The sequence below is a fragment of the Mauremys reevesii genome, linkage group 9 (genome assembly GCF_016161935.1).
Source record: "Mauremys reevesii isolate NIE-2019 linkage group 9, ASM1616193v1, whole genome shotgun sequence".
In the NCBI taxonomy this organism is placed as follows: domain Eukaryota; kingdom Metazoa; phylum Chordata; order Testudines; family Geoemydidae; genus Mauremys; species Mauremys reevesii.
In genome coordinates this window covers 20,203,364-20,230,356 of record NC_052631.1, presented here as the reverse complement: position 1 = coordinate 20,230,356, position 26,993 = coordinate 20,203,364, and positions in this window count along the sequence as shown.

The following is a 26,993-nucleotide window of genomic DNA, read 5'->3' as shown; positions in this document are numbered from 1 at the left end:
AACATAAGCTGCCTTGCATCGACCTAGTTGTTTGTGTCCATACTTAAATTTGCCTCCCACTGATGTAGGGACTCCATTACAGTGACACAGAAACACCGCCTCCTCAGCGGTGTTAAGCCATGGTTAGTGTACTGAGGTCAATGCAGTGCAAGTGTAGACACTAGGTTTACCTATGTCAATCCTAACAGTCCTCCAGTAGCTGACCCGTGATGCTCAGCTCTGATTGTTCCACTGCACAGAGGTCATGGGGACCGGAAGCCCCCCCTCTTCTCACCTTAAAACCCCACAAATTTTTGAAATCCCTTTTCCTGATTCACCAGCTTGGTGAGCACACCTAGCAGTTCTCCATTGTTGCGTGAGTGACTGCCCAGCTGAACATGCTGGCTACATGCTTAAGACATAAAATAGGCAGGAGATATTGGATCTTCTGGGCCTGTGGGAAGAAGAGGCTGTGCAAACACAGCTATGGACCAGCCATAGAAACGTGGACATCTATGGGCAGATGGCACGGGGGATGCAGGAGAAGGGGGTATGACAGGGATCAGCAGCAGTGACAGATGGAAGCAAAGAAACTTGCATCAGGCATATCAGAAGGCCAGAGAGGTCAACAGTCAATCCAGTGCCAAGCCACAGACTTGCTGCTTTTATAAAGAGCTGCATGAAGGAAACCCTACCACCACCACATACCATTGTGGATATCTCTGAGGAGCCTTAGCCACAGGCCCCTACCATGAATAGCAAGGGAGAGGAGGAGGATGGGGAACATGTGACCAGGAAGTCCATTTATGTCACAAACCACAATCTATTTGAGACTTCACCGCAGTCCAGAAAGTTGAGCACAGGAGAGCCCAGTGCAGGGGAAGGAGCCTTGGGTAAGTGTGTAAATGTATTTCCCAGTACAAAGATGTATTGATGGCACACCTGTGGAATGCCTGAGCTGGATAAGGAAGAGAAAGAAGAGGACTTGGGATGATCTGTTCAATGAGATACTACCAGCCAGTTCTGTATCAGACCATGAGCAGAGGCCCTGCAGAGTGAATATTGAACACTTATGAAGAAGGAAAGGGCAAACAGGGGAGAGGCCCAGGAGTCCCAGCAGAAAAAGGAGAGGGAGATACTCCAGGACATAATGGGGCTTCTCTGGTAGCAAACACAATACCACATATTCTTGTGGACAATTATGGGCTGGCCTCTGTTTGCAGTCCATACAGCACCTTCCTACACCCTCCCTCAACATTTCACGTGGTATCAGGGGCCGCATCCCTGCTCCTATCACTCCACCACAGGGAACATGAAGGACAACCACAGCATCACATACACTGACTTGTGGGAGCCACGGTTTCTGATTGCCTACATAAAATGGACATGAATGTTCTTTCCCCTTCTTAAGTTCTGTTCCATAAATTTATTAAATTTGTAATGTATTTGCTCTGAACTTGCACAGAATTTTTTTGAAGTGTTTTTGTTACTCAATAAAATTCTATTGTTTAGCAAATAATTCATCTTTATTAGTCCCAGACATATGCTGCAGAATGCCTAGCGGTTCTGAAAGCACTTACTTACTTGTTACTGTACAGTGTGACATAACTCATAGGATCAGAGAAAAGAACACTGCACAGTGTAATAATCATAAATGTACAGAAAGCACCACAAATTAATAGGTACAGTGACAGTGTTCTATTCATAGATGTGCACCAAGCACCATACAGTTACTAGCAAATCCAAAGCAGCCTGGCCAGGTAGCGCACAGTACACAACAACGCATTACTGTGGCACACTGTTGAAGTGCTCTTTCAAAGCCTTCCTGAGCTGTATAGCTCTGCATAGAGCTCTTCTAATAGTCCTTGTGTCTGGCTGCTCAATCTCAGCAGACAGCTGCTCCACCTCCTTCCTGCGCCTTGGCAGCAACTTTTCCTCTTCGCTTTCCATATATTATGCAGGACACAGCAGGTGGCTATAACCATTGGGATGTTTTTTCTCTGCTGAAATCTAATCTTGTGAGTAAACAATGCCAGCATTCCTTCAATCTTCCAAAAGCACATTCAGCTGTCATTCTGCATCTGCTGAGTCAGTAGTTGAATCTTTCTTTGGTGCTGTCGAGGTAGCCAGTGTTTGGCTTCATAAGCCAGGGAAGGAAGGAGTAGTCTGGCTCCCCCAAGATCACTTTTGGCATTTCAGCATTGCCAGTGGTAACCTGCTGGTTGGGAAAGCAAGTCTCTGCTTATAGCGTTCTGAACAGTCCTGTGTTCTTAAACACGCAAACATCATGCACCTTCCCTAACCAGCCAGCACTGATGTTGGTGAAGCATCTGTGGTGATCTACCAATGCTTGCGTAACCATAGAAAAGTAGCCCTTTCTATTGTGTCCTCTGAGGCAAGGTAAGGCTAGGGGTCTGGTGCCAAAATAGGGATACGAGTGCTGTCTGTTGCCCCACTGCAGTCCAAGAACTCCATTGCCGCAAATCCATCCACTGTATCCTACACATTACCAAGAGTGACTGTCCTACATAGGAGGAGACAATTAATGGCCCTGCATGCTTGCATGACAATGGCCCTCACAGTAGATTTTCCAACTCCAAAATTATTTTCCACTAACTAGTAGCAATCTGGCATTACAAGCTTCCATGGTGCGATCATCACTCACTTCTCCACTGTCAGTGCAGCTCTCATTTTGGTGTCCCTGCACTGGAATGGTGGTGCAAGCTTGACACAAAGATCTGGGAATGTGGCTTTGTGCATCTGAAAATTCTGCAGCTACTGTTCATCATCCCAACCTGGCATTACAATGCAATCCCACCAGTCAGTGCTCATTTTTCAGGACCAGAAACAACGCTCCACCATCTACAGCTGCTCCTTGAACACCACCAACAGCCTTGAATTGGTTCTTGCTATGTCCCACAGCATTCTGTCCTCCATGAAATAGTCATGTTCCCCACTATTCAGTTCTTCTTGTGGTTCTGCAAATACCGGAGGATCATATATTCTCTGCTTGCAATGCTCATGAAAGTAGTGCAGAGCTGTGCAGGCTCTATGCTTCTGTCAGAGATGGTGGAGAGCAAGGATGGCTGACCAGGTTGGAGGGATTTTTTAAAAAGGCATAAAAAATATGGGATCTAGATGATATGAGATGGAGAAAGTTTCAAGCTTGGAAGTTGACCCCTTGTTCCCAATCACCACTGCATGACTTGTTTCTGTTCCACCATGCATTGCCAAACATCCTGGAAGACAGTGTGCTGGGTAGTGATTGGGATACCTATCTGTGGTGCACTGCATTGCATTGACACAAGTATTCCTGGTGAGTATGTGCCATGTTGATGCAAGGAGCCAACTATGCATGTGCATAAGTGATATACTAACTGTGGTGGCTTGTGGTGATGCAACGTGTGCCAGTAAAAGTTTTTGTAGTGTAGACATGCGATAAGAGTGGGACAGCCAGCTTCAGACCATGAACCCTGGATGATACATTAATTTCACTGCATAAAAATAGAAGTTTCAAGCCAATTCTATACCTATTAATAGTACTTTGTTTTTACTCACTTCCAGCATCATTTGTTCAAACTAAGTACTAAATTGCACCCCAAGATACATGTGTGCAATGTCCATTAAATGCAAGGAAATTGCAGACATACAGGAGAGCAGAATTGGCCCTGGGTGTTTAGTCCTAATTGAAACACATTATTATAATTTCTGCTTACTATTACTTTGATAGCTTACTGGTTCAAAGTCACCATACATCATGCAGTATGATAGAGCACTGTGTGAGTAACACAATGAAGAAAGGCTTTGTGCTGATAACAGGGTCTATTCTTTATTCACTGCTTGCGTTTAAATCTCATTGAAATTGTTATTATGGGGAGTTAAGCAGCACAGACAGGATGGAAATTGCATAATAGAGACAAAGCCTTGCACTTATATGTAGGCTTGGAAGGATTCGATTTTTATTGGTAAATGTTGATTTCCCTGTACATAGACAAACTGAGGAAAAAATATTTCCATTGATAATTAAAATAGATAGGCAAAGTAAAGAAAATTCTGCTTGAGAACTTACTAGAGTATGATTTAAGTATATAGTTACTTTGTATATTTTAACAAGTGATGTTGACAATTTGCATTTTAAAGGTTATGGAATTTTAACTTTTTCAATCTCTACATCTACTGTCATTAAATAATTATGGTCTGACCCAGTCCCCCATAATATCCCATAACTGTGAAAATTTAAATTGATACAAATCTAAAAATACTTAAATTAATAATTTTGTGCACTTGTGAAAATTTAAATAAACAAAAATGGAGAAAAATGGTTAAAACTGAACATTGATGATATCTGTTGAAATTATTTAAAAAAACAAACTTAATTCTGCCAGATTTACTTCTATGGCACTGTTCTTCCAAGGATCTCAAAGTGCTTCACACACATTAACTAAGCCTTCCAAAACCTCTAAGAGTTGGGAATTCTACTAATTTTTCTGAAAAGATAAACCGAGGGAAATTCATTTTCTTACACTTATCAATCACTGTGGGTGAATCTGATTAGAGAAAGTTGCTATGAGGGAGAGTTCTTGAAGGTCAGAAATGCTGGCCTTACCAGGAGGCGAACTGAGGCGGCCGCCTCAGGTGCCAGACTGTGGGGGAGACGCCACTAGGACCCAGAGTGTAGAAAATTGTGTCGTCTGCTGGTGCATATGTATTCTCTCTGCTCTAGGTGCACAGAGATGGTGGAGTGCTGTGCTGGAGGAAGGAGGGCACAAGAGACATAACAGGCAGGCAGGAGAAAAGGTGAAGGGAATTACAGAAAGCAGCAGGAGCTGCAGAGAGAGAGAGGAGGAGGAGCCTCTTATGTACTTCTCTAGCATCCCCAGGAGCCTGGACTGATTAACACCAGCTACTCAGGGAGCTTCCTGTTTCCTGCTGCTTCCCTGAACTCACTTGAGGAGAACACGTGACGCTGGTATCTTCCCTCACTCAGGACCTGCTGCCAGCCTGCTTATTTGTCCCCTTCAATTGACTGTTGAGAGCCACTATAAGTGACACAGAACAGCAGTCATGAGTGAAAGAAGAAAATGCCCCTCTGGGGAAGCATTCAGAAAAAGAAAACAAGCAAAGGAAGCTTTTCTATCTAAGCAGGAAGGAGCTCTCCTGAGATACATAGACACAGATGTTCATGGTGAGCCTTCTGGCCCCAGTGAGGATGTGAGTGGTGAGGAGATGCCTGATCTTCCAGTTAGTCAGAGTGCAGGTGACCCGGCAGCTACTGCAGCATCCATATCTTCATCTCAAATGGATGTAACCATGCACATTTCTGAAGAAAAGAGTATATCAGAGAAGAGGGAGGTGGAGGCGCAAGAAACAGCTGCTGCTGAGTTTAGTTCCTTAAATCTAGATGATCCAGGACTGTGCACCCAATTGAGCAGTAGCCTGAGGGACTTCCTTGTACTGCATGGGCCACAGCAAGTGAAAAACTTCATGTTCCCCAAAGACAATGAAAATAGAAGTTTCCATGCAACACATTACTGGCGTGAAATCCCCAATGGTGACAAAGTGGAGAGGCCATGGCTTATGTACTCAAAAACCCAGAATGCTGCATACTGTTTTTGTTGCAAACTTTTCCAGTCTAATGTTTCAGCCACATTGGGTTCTACAGGAACAAAGGACTGGAAAAATCTGGCTAGAAATCTGGCATGCCATGAGAAGGCAGTAATCACCAGAGAGCATTCCATAGGTGGAAAAAGCTTGAGATGAGACTAAGGTTAAAGGCCACCATAGATGATCAGCATCAAGAGAAGATTGCATCAGAGTCTCTTTACTTGCAAAATGTTCTGAAAAGGCTCATTGCTATTGTGAGAATGCTTGCTACTCAAAACCTAGCACTGCGTGGCACTTCAAATCAGCTGTATGTGCCAAACAATGGAAACTTCCTTAAAATTGTGTGGCTGATGGCTGAGGTTGATGCTGTACTCCAGGAGCATCTAAGAAGAGTCACTACCCAAGAAATGTATACACACCACTACCTTGAAAAAACAATTCAAAATGAGATCATACAGTTACTGGCAACAAAAGTCAAACAGAAGATTGTGGCAGATCTGAAGTCAGCAAGATATTACTCTGTTATTCTGGACTGCACACCTGACATCAGCCATACAGAACAAATGACTTTAATGGTGCATTTTGTAACAACAACAGAGCCCAGTGAAAATGTCTCTGCAATGGTGACTGTCAGAGAGCATTTTCTAGACTGTATTGACATTGATGATGCTACAGGAGCTGGTATGACAAATGTGCTTCTTAAAAAGCTGGAAGATACGGGAATTGCAATAGTTGACACGAGAGGTCAGGGCTACGATAGTGGTGCCAACGTGAGAGGAAAGAACAGAGGAGTGCAGACACGGATCTGAGAGTTAAACCCTTTTTGTCCCATGCAGTTCTCATTCATTGAACTTGGTGGTCAGTGATGCAGTATCAACTTCTAGCAAGGCTGCTGAATTTTTTAATGTAATTCCAAGCAGCTATGTATTTTCTCTGCATCAACTCATTGATGGCAAATTTTGAAGCAACATCTGGGAACATCCTCTCTGACACTGAAACCACTGAGTGCCACATGATAGGAAAGTCGAGTGGAGGCGATAAAGCCTATCAAACACCAAATTGGGAAGATAGATGATGCCATAATTGCCATTATGGAGGATAATGCTATGACAGGAACTGTTTGTGGGAGAACAGTGGCAGAGGGAAATGGAATCACCAGAAACATACTTAACTTCAAATTTCTGTGTGGCTTAGTGTTGTGGCATGACATACTGTTTGAAATAAATGTTTGTAAGCAAGAGACTCCACGGTGTTGACCTTGATATATCTGGAGCAATGGAACAACTGGACAAAGCAAAGTCATACCTACAGTCTTACCGGTCAGATGAGGGATTTCAAAAAGTTCTGAAGAGTGCACAGAAGTTGGCAGAGGAACTTCACACTGAAGCTATTTTCCCACCCATTCAAGAATACAAGAGTCACCGAAATAGAAGACATTATGATTATGAGGCATGGGATAATCGCATAAGGGACCCCAAACAACAATTCAGAGTTGAATCCTTTAACCAGGTTCTAGATTGTGCAATACAGTCAGTTGAATGTTTCATGCAGCTCAAGGAACACAGCAGTATATCTGGGATGGTGTATGATATTCCCAAATGCCTCTCTATACCTGAAGAAGACCTACACCAGCAATGCAGGGCATTAGAGACAGTGTTGACACATGATGACATGCACAATATTGATTCGAGTGATTTAGGTGATGAACTGAAAGCCCTTTCAAGATACATTTCAGCGGTTCTGGAATATATGTACACAAATAAGATGACCCCACCCTCTTTCCAAATGCTTTTGTTGCTCTGCGCATACTTCTAACACTTCCTGTAACAGTTGCCAGTGGAGAACGCAGCTTCTCCAAGCTGAAGTTAATAAAAACTCATCTACGCTCCACAATGACACAGGAGAGGCCGGTCGGCCTTGCAACCATCTCAATAGAGCATGAGCTGGCCCAGACTGTGGACCTTCAGGAAGCAGTTAAAATCTTTGCAATCAATAAGGCACGTAAAGCACCACTTTGATTATTCTAACAGATAAAAATGCCAGTGTTTACTATGCAGACAAGAAAAGTTGCATTTGCTGTTCAGGCATTTGAAAGTTACTTAAAATTTTTGAACAAGGCATTTTAAGTTGTTAATTCTCCTTTATTGGGGTAGGTAGCAGAGCAGTACCATGAGGGAAATAGAACAGGAAGAAGGCAGAACTGAGACTTTTCAAAGTTTTGGCCCAACCGAGGGAGTCTGGGGGTGTCTTTTGAGCTCCCTGCCTCAGGTGCCAAAATGTTGTGGGCCGGCCCTGAGGTCAGACATATTTTCCTGCCAGTTTGCTTGGTAGGGCCAAGACTTTCCTTGGCGCTATAAAAATGTAGAAAGCAATTATGTTAGCTTCATGCCATGAACAACTTGACTCCCTTTGTTTTTGATTGCCTGTAACCATGCTTGTAAAGAGCTGACAGTTGTCTGGATTTCTACTAAGAGCTTGCAACATGCAGAGCAGTTTTTTAAACACTCGGCTAGAAACTTTCCCTTTTATTTAAACGTTTAAAATTTTGAATATACTGCAATGCTGCTCAGATAGTAAATTATGAAAGCGGCATCAGCAGAATGGACAGATGAAACAGGTGCTAAAATATTGTATTAAAAAGACAGCAAATTAGCTGTGTATTCTCAGGGGCACTTCTAACATCCAGAGATTTAGTGTGTCTGAGGCTCATCCAGGTACCAGGAAACTTTAGCTGTCTACATACATAGAGCTAAACCTTGGCTTTAGCCATCCACTTGCACATTTAAGAGGCGCAGTGTGTAAGTCTCCTAGATTCAAAAGGTACACAGGCCTCAGGTGAAATTCACCCTTGTGCAAAAGGCCAGCACAAGGCCTCTGCAGCTTTTTCTCCTTGTATGCTCTTATGTGTGGAAGGGGAAGGCTGGGCCCAAGGTACGCAACCAAGTCAGGATGGTATGCAACCAGGTCCAGAGAAGTGGCCAAGCACCGTGTAAGTTAAGAAGGAAAGTGCAGCAATGGGAACATTGTAAGAGCTAGTCAGTATTTACAATGGGGCAAGTTTCCAGTTTGAGAACAATGAGAGTTGCTGGTTTCTGATCACTCTTGGAAATCTAGGTACTTCATTTAGGTGCCTGTAAGGGAGCAGTGCTGTCCTGAGTATCCGGTTCCACTTGAGGATGCTGAGTGCTTCTGAAAATCTGCCGTTTATGTTTAGTTTGTCTTTTCCCAATTCCGTCCTCCTGAATTCTCACTCCCTCTTTATGTTCTATTCTTTATCAGCTTCTTTCACCCCCCCCTTTTAGAAAAAATATTCCCACTATTTTCTTCCTTCTCTTTTTTTGCAATTGCTTCTCCACTATCCTGATTTCTGCCTAAAATAACTGTGTATGGATATATTTGTATGCAGTGTTACAACCATGTCGGTCCCCGGATAGTAGAGAGAAAAGGTGAGTGAAGTACCTTCTATTGGTGAGAGAGACAAGCTTTCAAGCTCACACAGAGCTTTTCTTTAGGTATGAAGCTCAAAAGCTTGTCTCTCTCACTAACAGAAGCTGGTCCAATAAAAGATATTACTTCACCTACCTTGTTGCTATGGCTATATTTGTACCAGTGCACAGTGTTTCCTCTTAGGGATGTCTATGAGAGTTGCTTCCCAGGGGTCAATGTTATGGCTCTTTGTGAGTGAGAAGAAGTGTGGCTTTTGGAATCAGCAAGTCAACATGGCAGACACAATCTGGTTGTTGGCAGGACTCTTAAATAAACTAGGGTTACAAAGTTGCAGGTAGTGGAAGCAATCAGTGCAAACTGAAATAAGCCAGAAAACCTTCAGTGAGTAAAGATTAAGCAGAATGATCCCTGAACAATATAATCTTTCTATTATGGGGATGAAAAATCACAACTACTCATGAACACATAAAGATCTCTATGAACCCACCCCATTGCTCTCTATGCTGTACCTAGTGATGTCTAGAAAACCTGGCATGAAGAGTAATTTTATCAGTTTCATTTTGTGTGACAATTTTTTTTATACAGTTCTGCTTAAAATTGCAAACCCACTAGCTCAGGCAAATAGTGACTGAAAGTTGTTAGCACCTTTATCTGGTGGTCTGTGTGAAATGAGCTTGGTGTCAGTCAGTTCCCGGTGGGCAGGTGTCCACATCACACACAACAATACTAGTACGTATGGAACTTACCAACACCTTACTGATAGTTTGAATAGCAAGAGTAAGGATTGGATGGGCAGATAAGATTTATTACCCTTCATCTCCAGAGGTGGTTCCTCCAGGCCAGGTTGGGGGCAGTGGGAAGGAGGAGTTGGCATTTCCACTGGTTGGGATGTTTTTGCTTTGTGGATAAACAGGCTTGGACTAACTTACTGGTAAACAACCACATGGGCTATTTTCTAAGTGGTCCCAGGGCTTGTAGGCTCCATAAGACACTGAATAAAGGTAGATTAAGTACAAATACCATTGAGCTATAGATCTGGATCCTGGCTCATAGGGGACCCAGGACTAAGCAGAACTTAGATCTGTAGAACCATCTGGAGGACCTCAACATCTAAGAAGACCAGGACTAGGTAGCACAGGAGCAGGGATTCAGGTGGGTACGGGTGCTGGCCATGGCTGCCCTTTGTTGTCTCTTGTGTTTTAATTGCTCAGACTACCATGCTGTGTGTTGTGAAGAGCGTTCTGGTCACTTCGTAATGCACTGCATGGTGGTGTGCTTAATTCAAACACAACAGAGGGAAGGGGAGCCACTCGTATAGCAGGGCCCGCCAGATAATTACAACAAAAAGCAGAGGCAACAGAACTTCCAACCCTTTATATGAATGGAGAAAAGCTATCTCTGTCCTCATCCCCCACTGCCTTATTAGTGCTGGCTGTAGTAGGTAAACATAACATGAGCCACTGCCCTTGGAAGACCTTAATCTCTACTGGAGACCCTTGTGTCTGCAAACTGATGCTGTGAACAGCCTGTCTCAAAGATACATCTTATGAACATTTGGGATCAGATTTTTAAAAGAGCTCAGTTCCCATTTATGCACTGAAATAAGTGACCAGTTTCTTAAACAAGCACAAAGTGCCAAGGTCTGTTTGGAAATCTGGCAATGAAGTGTCACAGTGGATGAAATGCACTTTTGAAAACCTGGCTCTAACTGTATGACAATTTTCACTTTAAAATAAAAAAAACGAGTGAGTGAGTGCAAATTCCTTGATGGTCAAGCTCCTGTTGTATGTTTTAACAGCTTAATGATATGAATTCAAATATGTTTGTTTTAGCACCCTGGTTCATCACATATACTCTTTTGGAAGCTCTCAGAGGCATGTTCGGGGAGGAGTAATCACATCTAAGTCAAAATGATTTTTAATCCATTTTCCTGGAAACAATAGTTCTAGTCTGTTAGTGTTACTGCCAAAAGGCCTTTTAAAATTACCTTCTCTTTCAGTCTTTTGAGAGAATATGTAGCAATGCCTTTGTTTTCATGTGCAGGAATAAATATGTACTACCTTTCCCCCAGCAATAATATCAGTCACTCAACCTGAATTTATAGCTCCTCTCCCCCTCACCCCCTTTAAAATGTACAGTGCTTTCAAGGTTTTATTCCACAATGGTACAACTTCCGGGATTCAGTTATTTATGTGGTACCATGTCATATCACATACTTAGAGTGAAAGAGATTGGTTTTCTATCCACGAGTAGAGTGCACACACATTTATTTATTGATCTCCTTTGGTCACGTTATGTTAATTCAGCACTACTAGATATCAGAATGTAATTCTAAAAGGCTGAGCAAAGCATTAAGAAGCCAAGGATATTCGCTTCAAGAAAAGCTGTATGGGAGGTCATAGTTTGAAGTGCAAAGAGGGTGAAATTCATCCCAGTGGAGAGAGCACACAAAAGTCCTCAGGCTATCTAAATTCCACTTAAACCATCAAAATAATGCTTAAATTGGGCTTAAGTGCCTTGCAAGTGTTCCCTATGTATGGGTAAATTTCACCCTGGGTGAATAAGCTGTTTAGAGAGAAATATAATCACTTCTGACACATAATTTGTTAATTGGATATATACAAAACCAGGTATATATTGTATAGAGGTTTAATTCAGGATCCAACTCCATCTCTCTAGCCTCTCAACAGGGCTTTTGGTAGCTGTCAGGGTGGGCAGGGCCAGAGGCTGAGACTTCTTTCCCTAACTGACCCTGACAACCAATCCGCGCACTCTCTGACACCAGCTCCTCATCCTCCTCTAGGGAGAGACATGGAGGGAGCTGGGGGGATGGAGTGCTGAGCAAGTGCCCTGGGAAACAGAGAAAGAGAGAGAAGCAGCAGCGGCCGAGTGGGAGAGCTGAGCCTGTGTGGGAGAGATGAGGGGGAAGAGGTTGGCCTGGAGGCAACATGTGGTGTTGGACTGGGAGGGGAATAACTGAGCGTAAGGATAGTTAATTAATGGAACGTGGGGTGGGTTAGAATTGATGGGGGAAAATTGGGGAGTGGGAAAAAATCAGTGGAACCCACAAGGAAGGCTGATGGGTTCGGGGAGTTTACAGTGAGGCACTCACTTTGGGATGTTATGCAGTTTTTGTGCATACTGTCTGCACACTTTCCTCTAGTGTTTTACTGCACCAGCATAGGCAGGTCTGGACTGCAGCCATTTGACTTCCTGACTCTGGCTGCGATGAGGAGGAGTGGGGCTGTCCTGAGATGAATCACTTATGGAATGCAGCTGCTTCACACATACACCAGCTGCTCATGGAAGTCCAAGAACTCCCCTGTTTAGGGAGGGGAAAAAACAAACTAACTTAAAATAAAGAGCCAGGCACCAAACTCTTTACAAGGACGAAAAGCCTGTCAAATATTATTTCTAAAAATCAAGGTTTTTTTAGCTGTAGCTTGAAAGCAGATTTTTATATGCTATTAAAACAAAGACATTTATTTATTAAAGAAGGAAAGGGAATAAGGAGAAATTATTTTGGATTGAGAACCATCTGCTATTATTTTAGCTAGATAAGAAGTAAAACTGCCAAGTTATAACCTCCCCTTCCCTCCTTCACAAAGAAGAGTTGTTATAATGGTTGTAATGAGCTTGTACCAATAGCAGCACTGTTGGGTGCTGCTGTAATAAATACAGCTGTTCGATTTTGACTTCAATGTTTATCATCGCCAGAGTTCTGTTTGCTGCAGTGTAAAGGGGGAGGAGAGGCAGATGCAGTTCAGAGTACAGGCTGGTGGTGTCATCCCATTACCACAGTATTGAGACGGTGCACTGCGTGTTTCTATTCAAGCATTTAATACATTATTCTGTAATTTTTGTCTTGGAAGTAATGAGGCCTGACAGCTTTGGCTTGTGCATGATAACAATCCCACACCGGTATCTTTTAAATTCTTCATTGCCAAATTCATAAAGGAAGAAATGACTTTTTCAAAATGACAGTAAACATGCTTCATTTTATAAGACATTGTGGTTAACAACCTGAAACAATGAAGTGTTTTTGAGCTATAGCTAAACTAATTTGAGCTATATTAAAAGTGCTGATCTGGAAGCTAAGCCACTTTTTGTAAAACGGCAGGAAAACATATAGGGCCTAATTGTCACGGAGTGCAGCTGAAAAAAAAATTGCCTTGATGGTTTTTTTCCATGCAGGCCTCTCCTAAAAGGTATGGAACTATCAATGATAATGGTTCAGCAGAATGGCTGGTGTACTGTAGTGCCACCATTCAGACACAGATCATCTGCAGTTGCAGTCTGAGGCCATGAACTGATGATGAACACAGGTTAGTGAAATAGCCTGGTTTCAGCATTACAATAAATTGCTTCATCACAGCAAATAAACCTTTGAAAATAACATTTTTAAATGGCCTGCACACAATTAACTGATGTTTGAGTCACAATTAATGGCTCCAATTCACTGGAGCAATATTACCAGGATTTTAGTACAATAGAGTAAGGTGAGAGAACTGAAAACACTAAGGGTCAGTTCTGCTCTCACACCAAAGTAAGTACTGAATAATATTGCTTAAGACAAATGAGTTACTCTGGACTTACACTGATGTGTGAACACAGTTTGGCTTCTTAGGGTATGTCTACATAGCAATTAAACACCTGCAACTGGCTTGGGTCAGCTGGTCCCACGGCTTGGGCTGCAGGGCTGTAAAATTGCTGTGTAGATGTTTGGGTTCAGGGTGGAGCCCAGGCTCTGGGATCCTGTGAGGTGGAAGGGTGCAAACTGTAACTTTTGTCACAGGTGGGTGAGGTAATATCTTCTATTGGACAAACCTCTTGTTAGAGAGAGAGACAAGCCTTTGAGCTACACAGAGCTCTTCCTCAGGTCTGGGAAAGGTCCTTAGGGTGTCACAGCTAAATACAAGAGGGAACAGATACTTTAACATAAGTAGTTAGCACAGCATATTTAAAGAAATCTCCAGTGATTTATTGAAAATGTCATATTCAATCCCAGACACTCTGCTACTTCAGGAGTTTTCTGGTGCTATGAATACTACCAACTTATCCTTCATTATGCTCCTGGACCTTCTGACTGTGTCACAGAGCTACCAAGTCCATCAGCCTCACCACTTGTGCCATCTGGCCTGCAAACTATGAAGTCGATGCCAGGCCTGGCACGGAAGGCCCACCTCAATGCTGGTGCATTCTGTGGCACTATTTTGCCTTGGCAGCAGAGCCCATCTTCGAGTTCGGTACTGGCATCTGCCAGTGCTTCTCCAAGTTCTAGGTGGATGTGTGTTTCATTCAGTGACAATTCCCCACTCGTCTTTGGCACCGATGCTGCCTCCTTATTAGGCTTCAAATGAGTCAGACTCCCCCGTTGTCGCTACAGAACCTCCAGGATTCCTCAAAATCCAGGTTGGAGTCATCCTCCCTCTCCTCATTGATTAGCACCAGAAATTGCCCTCGGATTGCTATCTGTACCAAGATCAGCATCTGTTCTGCAGTTGGCACAGGGGCTCGTGGCCCTGTGTCTACTTGCACCTGGAACTTGGGCTACTCCTGAGGTAGTGGAGTGTATGCACCTAATGGCCCGATCCAGGATATAAAGCCAGTTGGCTATGAGAGCGATCTAATATCTCTTTGATGCTACCAATTTGGTATTCCATGGGAATATAGCACAATCAGAGCAGCCACGGAAATTCTTACTGAGCAAGTAAGCCTTCATAGAAGGAGCTTTTTCTTGATGCTGAAATTTATTTTGAACCTCAGCTCGCATGTGTTAAATCCCCATCTATTGCTCATGTTCAAATTTTTTCTTGTAAAATTAGCACTCAGATTCAGAAAGTTGTTAATTACCTGCTTATGAATCTATTTTTTAAATGTTTTGTATTAAATATGGAAGCAATAGAATTGGGAATATGATGGACTAGGAGTGAAGGATTTGCAGAAAAAAATGAAGTGTTTTATTATAAAGAATAAAGCAAAATAAAACTTGATTAATAATAACTATAACCATAAAACCATCAATTGGTTAAGAGTCTCTTAGTCTTATGATTAATAGTTCCCTCAGCATCTTAATGGAATGCACTGCAAAATTAATCTTCAGAAAGATTTAATACCACAGATGAACTGTTGAAAAACTGTTGCTGAAATGGCCCTCAGGGAAACTTCTGTGAGCATGTTAAAGGTTTGGGTAAATCAGATATCTTTGAGCCAAGTATTTAAGTATTTTGGCATTTAAGTTTAAAACCATAGAATAGGTTCTACTATCCCTCAAAATGTATTAATAGTTAATATATTGCTATTTCCAATCAGTAGGTGCATGGATATATGAATGCTGAAAGACATGGCGTAGGTGCATTTGTGAAGATCAAACATAAAGGTACACACCAAACACTGGACTGTGTTGGTACAGAAACACAGAATCAGAGAAGTGTAGGACTGGAAGGGACCTCAGTAGGTCATCTAGTACAGTCCCCTGCACTCTAGGCAGGACTAAGTATCTAACTAGACCATTCCTGAGAGGTGTTTGTCTAACCTGTTCTTAAAAACCTCCAATGATGGAGGTTCCACAACCTCCCTAGGCAATTTGCTCCAGCACTTAACTACCCTGACAGTTAGGAAGTTTTTCCTAATGTCCAACCTGAAGCTTCCTTGCTGCAATTTAAGCCCATTGCTTCTTATCCTGTCCTCAAAGGTTAGAGAGAACCATTTTCACCTTCCTCCTTGTAACAACCTTTCATTTACTTGAAAACTGTTATCATGCCCCCCGTTAGTCTTCTCTACTCCAGACTAAACAAACCCATTTTTCCCCAATCTTTCTTCATAGGTCATGTTTTCTAGGCCTCTAATAATTTTTTTCTCTCCTCTGGACTTTCTCCTATTTGTCCACATCTTTCCTGAAATGTGGCAACCAAAGCTGGACACAATACTCCAGTTGAGACCTTATCAGTGTGGAATATCTTACTTCCTGGTCCACTGTATGTCCAGATGGTGTCTCTTGTTCTTTTGTTAGGGCCTGTTTCAATTCTCATTGTCTTTACATCTTGATTCATTGATGCTATATCACTTCCCTCATTCTGGGGGTGAAATAATACTTGTTATGGAATTTTTTCATATATGATCTGATTGGTTAATACTTGTAAAACACTTGGGAATTTCTCCTAATGAGAAGTGCTGTTGATGTGCTAAATGTTGTTAGATCTATCCAGGTACAGGAGCATGTCCTGGAAAATTAGTCTTGGAGCTTTAAGTCCTTTTCTGTGGAGTTTTAAGTTAGACCTTACATTTTTGTAAGGTTTTTTTAATTCATTTTTTTAATTTCTGCTAAAATTAAAATATAATTCAACAAACCGATTCCAGCAGCAACTTAAAAATCCTATTTGGGGAAAAATATTTTCCACTGACAGGGTAGAGACACTTGCATTTATTGCCATTACAGTGTCATTGTGAAAGGTGAGATTCTCCCTGTGAAATAAACCTCTTCTGCTGACATCAAAATAGATGCTCAGCTCCTTTGGATCCAATAGAGCTCTTAGTAATTTATATGTTACTACCCTGAGTGAAACACACTTCCAATCTTCTCTGGGTCCTGCCATCAAGATATGATGATAATGGTATTAAGCACTGGGCACTTCCACTGAAATCTTTTGCTGTCTACATTTACTCTAAGCTTGGTATGATACTATTCAAACACTTACGCTACCATCATATGTTAATTCTCTCATTCTCAAAAACCTCAAGAGGAAATAGCTTACATCCATATGCAGTAGCCACTTTTCACAGTTAAAACTCATCCATTTTATAAGAAACCAAATCCCATCCTCCTCCTTCCCCCTCAGACAGACAAACAAAAAACCACAAGCAAACCCCAAACCAAAACAAAAATCCACCCCTGGAAATACAAATAACAACAAAATGCATATAGATTCTTCAAGAACAATGACAATTCAGTATTAAACTTTAGTCTGTGTCTTTGAGAGTTAAATCATTTTTTAAAGGAAAACCGAAGTGCTTCCAGTCTGACAAGCCACATGCCAGCTTTGAGCCTGATGTAATTTAGAAAGTCAAGTTATAAAGCCTTGAAAAGAAAATTGGATGTAATGAAATGTAAGGAAGATAGCACTTGTGAGAGCGATGCTATACTGCAGTTCTTTACGCTTTCTTTCTCCCATCTGACGCTGCATAATTGTATGCTCTGCTTCAGCATTGTACCATGTGGTCTAGCATTTTCTGTAGTTGCTTTTAAGAAAGAAGCCTCAGCTTGCTCTTACTCCGCCTGCAGAGCCTTTGTAACTGACATGCTGGGAAGCTCAGTCTGCTGCATGTGAAACTGACAGAACTTAGACAGAAATGGGCTTTTATCAAGCCATTATTCAAAATAAAGCAGCTTTTACCCTTTCAAAGTCAAAAGCTGAACTTGAGGGAGAAATCGCATGTTCTTTCCCCTCCTTCAAATATTAGTTTGTTTTAAAATGCCCAGTTTGGCTAAAGTTGTGACACTTTGAAACTCAGCAGGCAGCGTCTTGGCTTGTCAGTTACAAAGTTTTCGTTGGCAGAGAGAGCAATTTCATTACCAGCTTTCAGTGCCATGGAAGTAGTTATAGACCTTGGAATCCTGCTGCGTCATAAGCTTTGTCTATGGTTACGGTTACTAAAATGATGCTGAACACAATTTATCCTTGGTTATGCTTGCAGTTCAGCTGTGTTCACCACTGCACCTGTTGCTGTCACCCATTTCTAGTGAAAACAGGGCTGTATAGTCTGGGGTGTTTTAGGATGAACATCGTGTAATAGACTGGTTAGTCACAGTGGTCAGAAAACAACATTTCATCTGCCTCATGCTCCCCGTCCTGGCTGTATTCGCTCTTTCAGGTATAATGAATAGTTCTCAAATTGGTGGAATTTTTCCAAAAGGCTAGAATTTTTTTTTAAGTGTGACCATTGAATTATCTTCCTCTGTACAAGGTCTGCTGAAGTGTGTGTGATTATGTTGCTCTCTAGTGACTGGGCAATAGAGGAACGTAGGACCTAGTCTTGCAGAATCTTATTCACATGAGTAGCTTTGCTCACATGACAAGTCTTGCTGACCTTGGACTTCTTGCCTGAGTGAACTTTGCTTTCAGGAGCGGGCCCATAAAAGCCTCAATACTGTCACTGCTTGTGGAGAGTCTCTCTTTGTTTGAGGGGTAGGGTTCTGTGTTTCTGTAGTAGAACAGGGGTAGGCAACCTATAGCACGTGTGCCGAAGGCGGCACACAAGCTGATTTTCAGTGGCACTCACGCTGCCAGGGTCTTGGCCTGGGGGGCTCTGCATTTTAATTTAATTTTAAATGAAGCTTCTTAAGCATTTTAAAAACCTTATTTGTTTTACATACAACAATAGTTTAGTTATGTATTATAGACTTTTAGAAAGAGACCTTCTAAAATGTTAAAATGTATTACTGGCACATGAAACCTTAAATTAGAGTGAATACATGAAGACTCGGCACACCACTTCTGAAAAGTGGCCGACCCCTGTAGTAGAAGGTCATCATTTTGGGTTCCTCATGGTGCGTCAAGTATTTGTAGTTTAGCTGGTAATTTGGATGTCTGATGGTGGAGTTTTTTCAAACAGTAACTTGAAGATTTATTTTTTTTAAAAAGGAAATATCTTCTAGTATCTTACATTTTGTAGTTTATATATCCAGTTTCTTCATATGCGGCTGATTCTGCCATCTTGTTAATCCATTTCACTTCTCAAGGCTCTGCCATCTCTTTCAGTTATGTGCTGTGATTCTGTTAGCAGTGTAACGTCACTTATGCTAATCCATTTAGTGACCATACAAAAAGATATCGAAGGCTGGACATTTGTTCCAGCAAGCAGAATTTATAAGTCACAGTATTTTAAGTTATGAAATTATGTTAGAAACCCAGTATTCTGACTGATTAATAAGTGTGGGATGAAATTGCACTTACTTTACTGAGCCACCTCACAAACAAAATCCAGGTGCCCTCTGTGACATACACAGGATACAATCCAGACTGAGTAGATGTGTTGCTCCTGCTCACTAACCTTGGGTGCACTTTACAATGCTTTTCTGCTGTAGCCTCCAGTCTGGACTGCTCACAAACAGTCTTCAGCATGCAAATCACTCCCAGCTATGTCTCTGTTTGTGCTGCAGGCAGCCAGCCACACCTTGCCTCTTACCAGCCTGGGTTATACTGCAAGGTGACCCCAACACACTCCCAGTCTCAGATTTCCCCCCAGAAATATATGTCTTATATTGCCCAGCCCTCTCATGGACAATACAAATTCATATAAAATCAGTATTTCTTTAATAGAAATAGTATGTGCACACCTCATTACCCCAAATGGAGTTTCACAGACACTTCAATTTAAACACACTAGATTAGCTAACACAATAAAACAAGTTTATTAACTACAAAGAGAGAGATTTTAAGTGAGTACAAGTAATGAGGCATAAAAGTCAGAAATGGTTACAAGAAAAATAAAGATAAAATGCAACTAATGCCTAACTTAATAAATCATGTTAAATTTAAAGCAAGATTTTCTCACCACATGCTCTCAGCAGTCTTACTGACAAAACTTCTTAGGCCAGGACCCCTTCTATAGTTCAATGGCTGCTTCTGTTGTCCCTTCTGGTGCAGTGAATTAAAGGACAGAAAGAGGGGAGGGGTGCTTCAGGGTGTTTGTCCCTACTTTTTATAGTGTCAGTCCCACTCTTGGAAAATATTTCCAGCTGAAATTCTGGGGACAAAAAATCTATAGAGAAGGATGGTCTCTGCTGCTTTTCCTCAGCTGTTAGAGGTTTCCTTATCTACCTTTACTGTTTAAATGCAAATTAAGCAGAGCACAAATTCCTTTGTTTGAGACATCTGTTTCTGTGGTTTGGAACATGCGTTAATACCATTATACAGGGAAATATTATAACTTCACATACAATGTTCCCTCACATATTTTATCAAGACAATATTAATCAGCAAATTATGAATTTTCAGATGATATCTCACAAGGCATGCATTGTACACAGATTATTACAACTGTGAGTAGGGTGTGGACATGGGGGTACATTCTGTCACTCTCACATTGATGTTTTGACTAATCAAATCCAAGATTTGCTTATGCTCATACACTCTGACCCCGCCATCTCATTTGCTTCTAGCCATGGAAGATCTGAAGATATCCTTACAATTGTGATATTATTCTGTGTAGGAAAAATATTTTAGTTAGTTTTTAGAATATTCTAAAATGCATTCATTATGTTTTCCTCTGAGCGCTGTACAGTTGGTCAGCAGTAACCAAGACAGAACGTTTTATAGGTGGAGGGCAACAAAAACAGCCCCATACTCCACTGTTTCTCCTCTTCGTTATGTATGTATGCATGCAAGTATAATGCACACACTACAGGGTACTTTTCAGCCACAATCAGGCCTTGTTTTCTTGGAGGGAGTTCAGATGAGAGTTGGTTTAACTGGTACCCACAAAATGTGGCCCAATGTTATGCAGTGAACTCTGTGTGCAATTATTAGTGCCTAGTCAGATGAATGCCCAATATGCATGATGTGGAAATCCTCACTTGGGGGAGATTGGTGGGTTCTTTGATGAGGCCTATGGGACTGTGAGGCAGCGGGGAGGCTTTGGGTCCTTTTCCTCCAGGAATTTGCTTTTGGCAGGTGAAAGAGATGCAGCCCCTACCTACTTTGGTGGAAGATGGGTAATGGAAAAACCCGCCCCTTAACACAGGAATGACCAGGAAATGTGGATAAAAATAAAATAGGCACCCATTTTTGTTTCTGCAAAAGGGAAGCCAACCAACTAGTGGAAAATTTGGGCTCAATTTGAAAAATGGCCTCTAGTTTTTGGTGCCTCATTTTCCGGATATCCAGCCAAGTTTAACATCACAGGGATCTCAAGATAGATGCTCAGAAATGGAGGTACCCAACTGCAGTGGCCATTTCTGAAAATTCTGGCCATAGCAAAAGAAAAAGGAATTAATTAAAAATATTCAAAATTACATTAACATTGTTTGAAGAATTTTATCTTGCTGTTTTGCCTGACCCTGTTCTGGCTAGCCTCTCCAAGGCCTCCACTTTATTGAGTCACAGACTCTACTGCTATCTCCATTCTTTCACAGGGAGGGACCATTTTCAATGGTTGCACTATGCATGCAAAAGTGAAGGTGGAATGTGTGTAGTTTTCTTGATTCATCTGGGCTTAGAACAAATCAAAGGGGTAGGAGGAGCTGAGTCCTCAGGGGAGTTCTGCTCAGATGTATTGCGGTGCCACTTAGAATTTATCATTTTAAAACTGTCCTCCATGCTTTCCCCCTAAATGTGTCTCTAAGGAAAAGGATTTTGTGAGACATATTTTTAAAAGTGCTAATTATTGAATATAGTTTCATATCATATTTAAAAATACAATATTCAGAAATGGTGAAATTCACTCCTTTGAAAAGAAGCAGTGCAAAGCCTATGCCTATGACTAAGATTCCATTTACGACTTATTTTGAAGTGGGATTTCAATGGCACATGGGTCTTGTACTGGTCCTGTGAAGAGGGATGGACATCTCCACTGCAAGGTGTTCAAGTGTGTAAATTGGACAGGGATGCATCTCCATTTCTTGGATAGTTGTGGCACTCTGCCTTTGATTTTGTACTTAATTCATCAGTATATGGTGATACCTTAGCTCAGCACACTGTTTTGAATGTCAGCATTAAGCACTGCCCACTATAATTTATTTAATAGCTTGAACTACATTCATTTGCATCCCTGGACTGTTGATAAACTCCTTTCTTTAACCCAATCCATCAGAGATTATGAACCCATTCCTCAACTCTGATCAAAGTCATTTTCTCATAGAGTATATAATCGGCTCCTTTGAATGACACAATTCATGTTTTAAGAACTAATGTAGATGCCTGACAGGTGCTAAACCTTCCATTCAGTCAAAAATGATTTAAATGGTTTTTAGGGTTGAGGATTAGAGCTACCTATGCCCTTCTGGATACAAAGTTTCTTGTGAATGGTGACAGAATTCTCCATTCTTAAACTCAGACTGGACTTGGAAAGCCACAAATGTTTTGACTTGTCTTCCATCAGACTGTTGCTTGGGCTCCAATATTTCTGCTATCCATTTTGACCAGCATATGTGGTTTTTACTATTAGTGTGTGTGGAGACATTGTACTTTCAGGCTCTGCGTCTTAGGTGCTTATATGGTCCCCATTACCATAATATCTGAGTTCCTCATGATCTTTAATGTATTCCTCACAAAACACCTGAATGCTATTATCCTCATTTTGCAGAGGGGGAACAAAAGCACAGAGTGGCTTGCATAAGGTCACACAGGTCGTCTTGTCAGAATAGGGACTTGAACTTAAGCTGCCAAAGTCCTAAGGTAATACCCTGGCCACTGGGCAGTCCTCGTGAAGAGTCTCTTCCATGTGTGTCAGATCCTGCTTGGAGGTTGGGCAAAGAGGGCCACCTGCTTCTGCAGCACCTGTAGCTGAACCTACAGAGAGTTGTCTCTAGGTGCATGGCAAATGAGTAACATGGGAGCAGAGGGCAAAGGCTGGGGATGAAATTCTGGCCTTGTTGAATCCCAAAGATTTCAAGGAAGCCAGGATTTATTTAATTTATTTATTATTTGTATTACTAGAGTGCCTAGGAGACCTATGTATGGATCAGGACCCCATTGTCCTAAGTGCTATAGAAACAAAGAACAACAAAGATGGGTTCTGTCCCACAGAGTTTATAATATAAGACAAGATACAACAGATGGTCACAGACAGATGGTAGAGTACAAGTAAATAGTGAGACAATATTGGTCAGCATGACAGGCAATAGCCTCAGAGCATCAGCAGCCTAGCCGTGTTTTTTATAGGCATTGCAGAAAAGAGAGGATTGTGAAGGAGGACAATGAGGTAGCTTCATGGATGTTTTCAGGGAGCTTTTCCCAAGCCTGATGGGCACATGGGTGAAAGCCTGAAGGAACTGGTTTGAAAATGTAACAAGTGAGTGTTGGAGGCTGGCCTCATGGGACAGCTGAAGGTAGGAGTTAATATCTCGATAGTGAATGAAAGATGCTAGGCTATGAAGGGCACTGAAAGTGAAGACCAGTAGATTGTTTTTGAAGAGGAGAAAGGTCTGGAGTGGAGAGGTAGGTCTGTCAGTTGCCAGCAAGAGATGGTAGCTGACTTTGTGTTTGGAGATGAGATTACCCAGAGATAAGGTGTAGAGGGAGAGGAGAGGGGAACCAACGACAGAACTCTGTGGAACCTCCATAATAATTTCATTGGCGGAATGAGGAATATCCTCCAAACAATACACTGCAGGAGCGATTAGCAAGGTAGGAGGAGAACTAGGAGAGGACAGCCTCACAAAGCCAAGGGAGGACAAGATTTCAAGAAAAGGAGCAAGTCAGCTGTGTCATAGGTGGCTGACAGATCAAGGATAATGAGGATGGTGCTTAGAAGAGGTCATTAGAGACTTTGGTGACACAGTTTCAGTGGAGTGCAAGGGGCAGAAGCTGGATTGAAGAGGGTCTAGAATAGAATTGGAGGTGAGGAACTCCAGACAGCGATTATAGACCATGCATTTAATGAGCTTAGAGATGAAATAGAAAAGGTAGAATGGGATGGTAAGTGGAGAGGCAAGTGGGGTTTTGAAATGGGAAAGACTAAAGCATGCTTGTATTGTGTGAAGAAAGACCCAAAGGAGAGCAAGAGGTTAAGGAGAAGAGTAAGGAAGTGAATGAGTGTGGATATGAGGGAGATCAGGAGATGAGTTGCAATTGGGTCACTGGGCAAGTAGAGTAATTAGAGGAGAACAGATGAGAAACTTCTGTGTCTGTGACCATGGGGAAGGGGGGGAGAGATGAGGAGGGGAAGGAAAGGCAAGTTGGGGCAAGGGAAAGATTGTTACATTTTGTGAGTTTTCTCTTGGAAGAGATCAGTGAGATCCTGTGCAGAGAGAGAAGTGGAGGACGGGAGGGTTTGAGGAGAGAATCAAAGGTGGTGAAAAGGCAGGTGGGATTCAATTAAATTGGAGTAGAGTTGTGTAGCTAGGAAGATTTCAGAACTTGAGGAGGAGAGAATGGTTTTGTAGTGGAGGAAATCAGCCAGGTCACAAGATTTCCACCAGAGATGCCTGCATTAGAAGAGCAGGAGCAGAGGAAGCAGATGGTGGGAGGTGAACTGGCCTGGGGTGGGCAGTGCCGCAGGGCAAACAACCTAGCTGTTGGAGAGAGGGACAACAGATTCAAGGCTGCAGAAGAGTGAAGCATGGAGAGAATCAACAACCATACCAATGGAAGAAAGTAAAGAGAGGGCAGGGAGGAGATAACTGAGAGCAGACGAAAACTCAGCAATGCTGATTTCACCCAGAGATTCTGTAAAAGGCCTAAGATTCACTTTCAGAGATCTAATCGAGCACCGGTGCTATCGGCCCCAATCAGCCCCAATCCTGTATTTACATATGCTTAACTTTAGTCCATGGGATTATTCATGTGCTTGAAGTTAGGCACATCGTAAGTGTTTGCACGGCTGGGGCTAAAGTAACTACATTTATACAAGTTTGTAAATTTATGTCTTTTCTTTAGTATCAGTATTTTGCATCAGTTTACTCTGCTTTTCCCTCAACATTGATACATGTCTTACATTTTAGTTCCTATTTATTATTACCTTCATTTCACATTTAAAGTTTTTTTTAACTGAGAGAGCGCATAGATAAAGGAATTTGTAAATGTTTTTGTCTAGAGATCTCAGGAGCATTTGTGTAGCATTTGGGACTTAAGTTACTGATAGGAAAGCATTCAGATGATTACATCAATTCATATGCAAAATGATGACTAATTTATCAATACAGATGACTAGAACTATATCATAGTGATGTATTTTGTAATAATAGGCTGAGAAAATTAATTGTAAAGTAATCGTTATGGGAGATGTATCAAACCTGTTTGGAAAAGTTTAGACGCATCTGATTTTCTTTAGTATTCTCAGCCTCACTTTATATTAAAGGTCCATTTATAAAGGGCTAATAAAAGATTAATAGTTATTTTAATAAACATGTCTGACCTTAATAGGACCACTCGCCCACCTAGTACATCTCATGTCCCAGTTCATGTAATATCCCCTTGAGCTAGGCTCTGATCCAGCAAAGTGTATAAGTATGAGCTGAACTATAAGCACGGGAGTGTTCCTGTTGACTTCAACTCAGACACTTGATTCTTCAGTAAAAGGCAAAAAGCCTTTATAGCTCATCTAGGCAGTAATCTGATCCTCATAGGTAATCAGTTTATCCCTTGAAGCATTATGTGATTTGGCCACCCTTATCAGTATCTTAACTTCTGTTCTGTTTTCTAAGTACTTCTACCATGATTAAATGCTTTGCTGAATTATGGTCTCTCTTACAACTGTGCAAAGAGATCCTCTGTACCTTCAATTGTTTTCCCAGGATCTGATAGAGACAGGGAGTGAATTTACAGAAAGTAACGCTGAGCCTTTTATGGTGTAAGATAATTATAATTACTGCAGTTTGAGGTGTATATCACTATGATTCTGTTTTATGTTTACAGCATCTTTAAATGCATGAGTTTGCCTGCCTGTTAGGGGACTGACCTGTGATTACATTCACGATGACTGTGAGTGAGGAGGACACATTCAAGTAGGTACTGCTGCACACTGATGGGGCGGAAAGTGTAAAATGGAGCCCAGCTGGGGTCACTGCTCTCAGTGAGCACCTTCCAAACACAGAAGAGGGCAGGAGAGATTTCTCCTTCCAAAAACTCTAGGACCCCCTGGCATGGTCCCCACCCCTCAGCCTTTGGGAAAGAAATTTCAGAGAGGAGCAAGCCAGAGATTGAAATTGACAGAGCAGCTGCAGACAACAGTTCAAGCAGGGACCGGGGGATGCTGCTGATGTCATTAGACTGTTTTCTGCCATCTTGCTCTGAACATGATCTGCCCTGTGCTAACTGGCTGTGTGCTTCAACCTCTCCCCCCTCTTCTTCACTGTCTCTAATCCCTCCCTCCGTCTTTCCATCTAGCTAATCCCCTCCTACATAACCCACTGAAAGGATATAAATAACAAAAATGTATCAAAAAAGTGTAGAACTAACATGATATATACCACCCTCACGTTGTTCACTCTTCTTGTGTGTTCTATCCCTTTCCTCGTCTCTGTGTCTGTCTTGACTATTTAGTCTGTAAACTCTTTAGGAGCAGGAACTCTCTCTTAATCTACTGTTTTACAGCGGTGGTCACCAACCGGTAGATTGCGATCGACTTGTTGATCCTGGAGCCTCTGCCAGTCGATTGCAATCTCCAGGCGCTACAAGTCCAGTGGGCCAGCGGAGCTAAGGCAGGCTCCCCGCCACTCCCAGAAGTGGCCAGCACACCCCTGGCCTGCGGCCTCTGCGTGGGCAGGGGTCTCTGCGCATTGCTCCTGCTTGTAAGCATCGCGCTGCTCCTGCTTGTAAGCATCACCCCAACAGCTCCCATTGGCCAGGAATGGTGAACTGCGGCCAGTGGAAGTTGTGGGTGTGTGTGTGCCTGCAGAGAGGGACAGCGCACAGAGCCACATGCCTCCCCCCCAGGGCTGCAGGGGCATGCTGGCCACTTCCGGGAGTGGTGTGGGGCTGGGGCAGGCAGGGAGCCTGCCTTAGCCTCGCTGCACCACCGACTGGGAGCCGCCTAAAGTAAGTGCCACCTGGTGGGAGGCCACACTCCCATGCCCAGCCCTGAGTCCCCTCCTAGAGCCAGCACCCCCACCCCCTCCTGCACCCCAACACTCTGCCCCACCCAGAGCCCCCTCCTGCACCCAAACTCCCTCCCAGAGCTTGCACCCCTCACCCCGTCCTGCACCCCAACCCTCTGCCCCAGGCTCAGCCCAAAGCCCCCTCCCACACTCCGAATCCCTCAGCTCCAGCCCAGAGCCTGCACCCCAGCCCAGTGAAAGTGAGTGA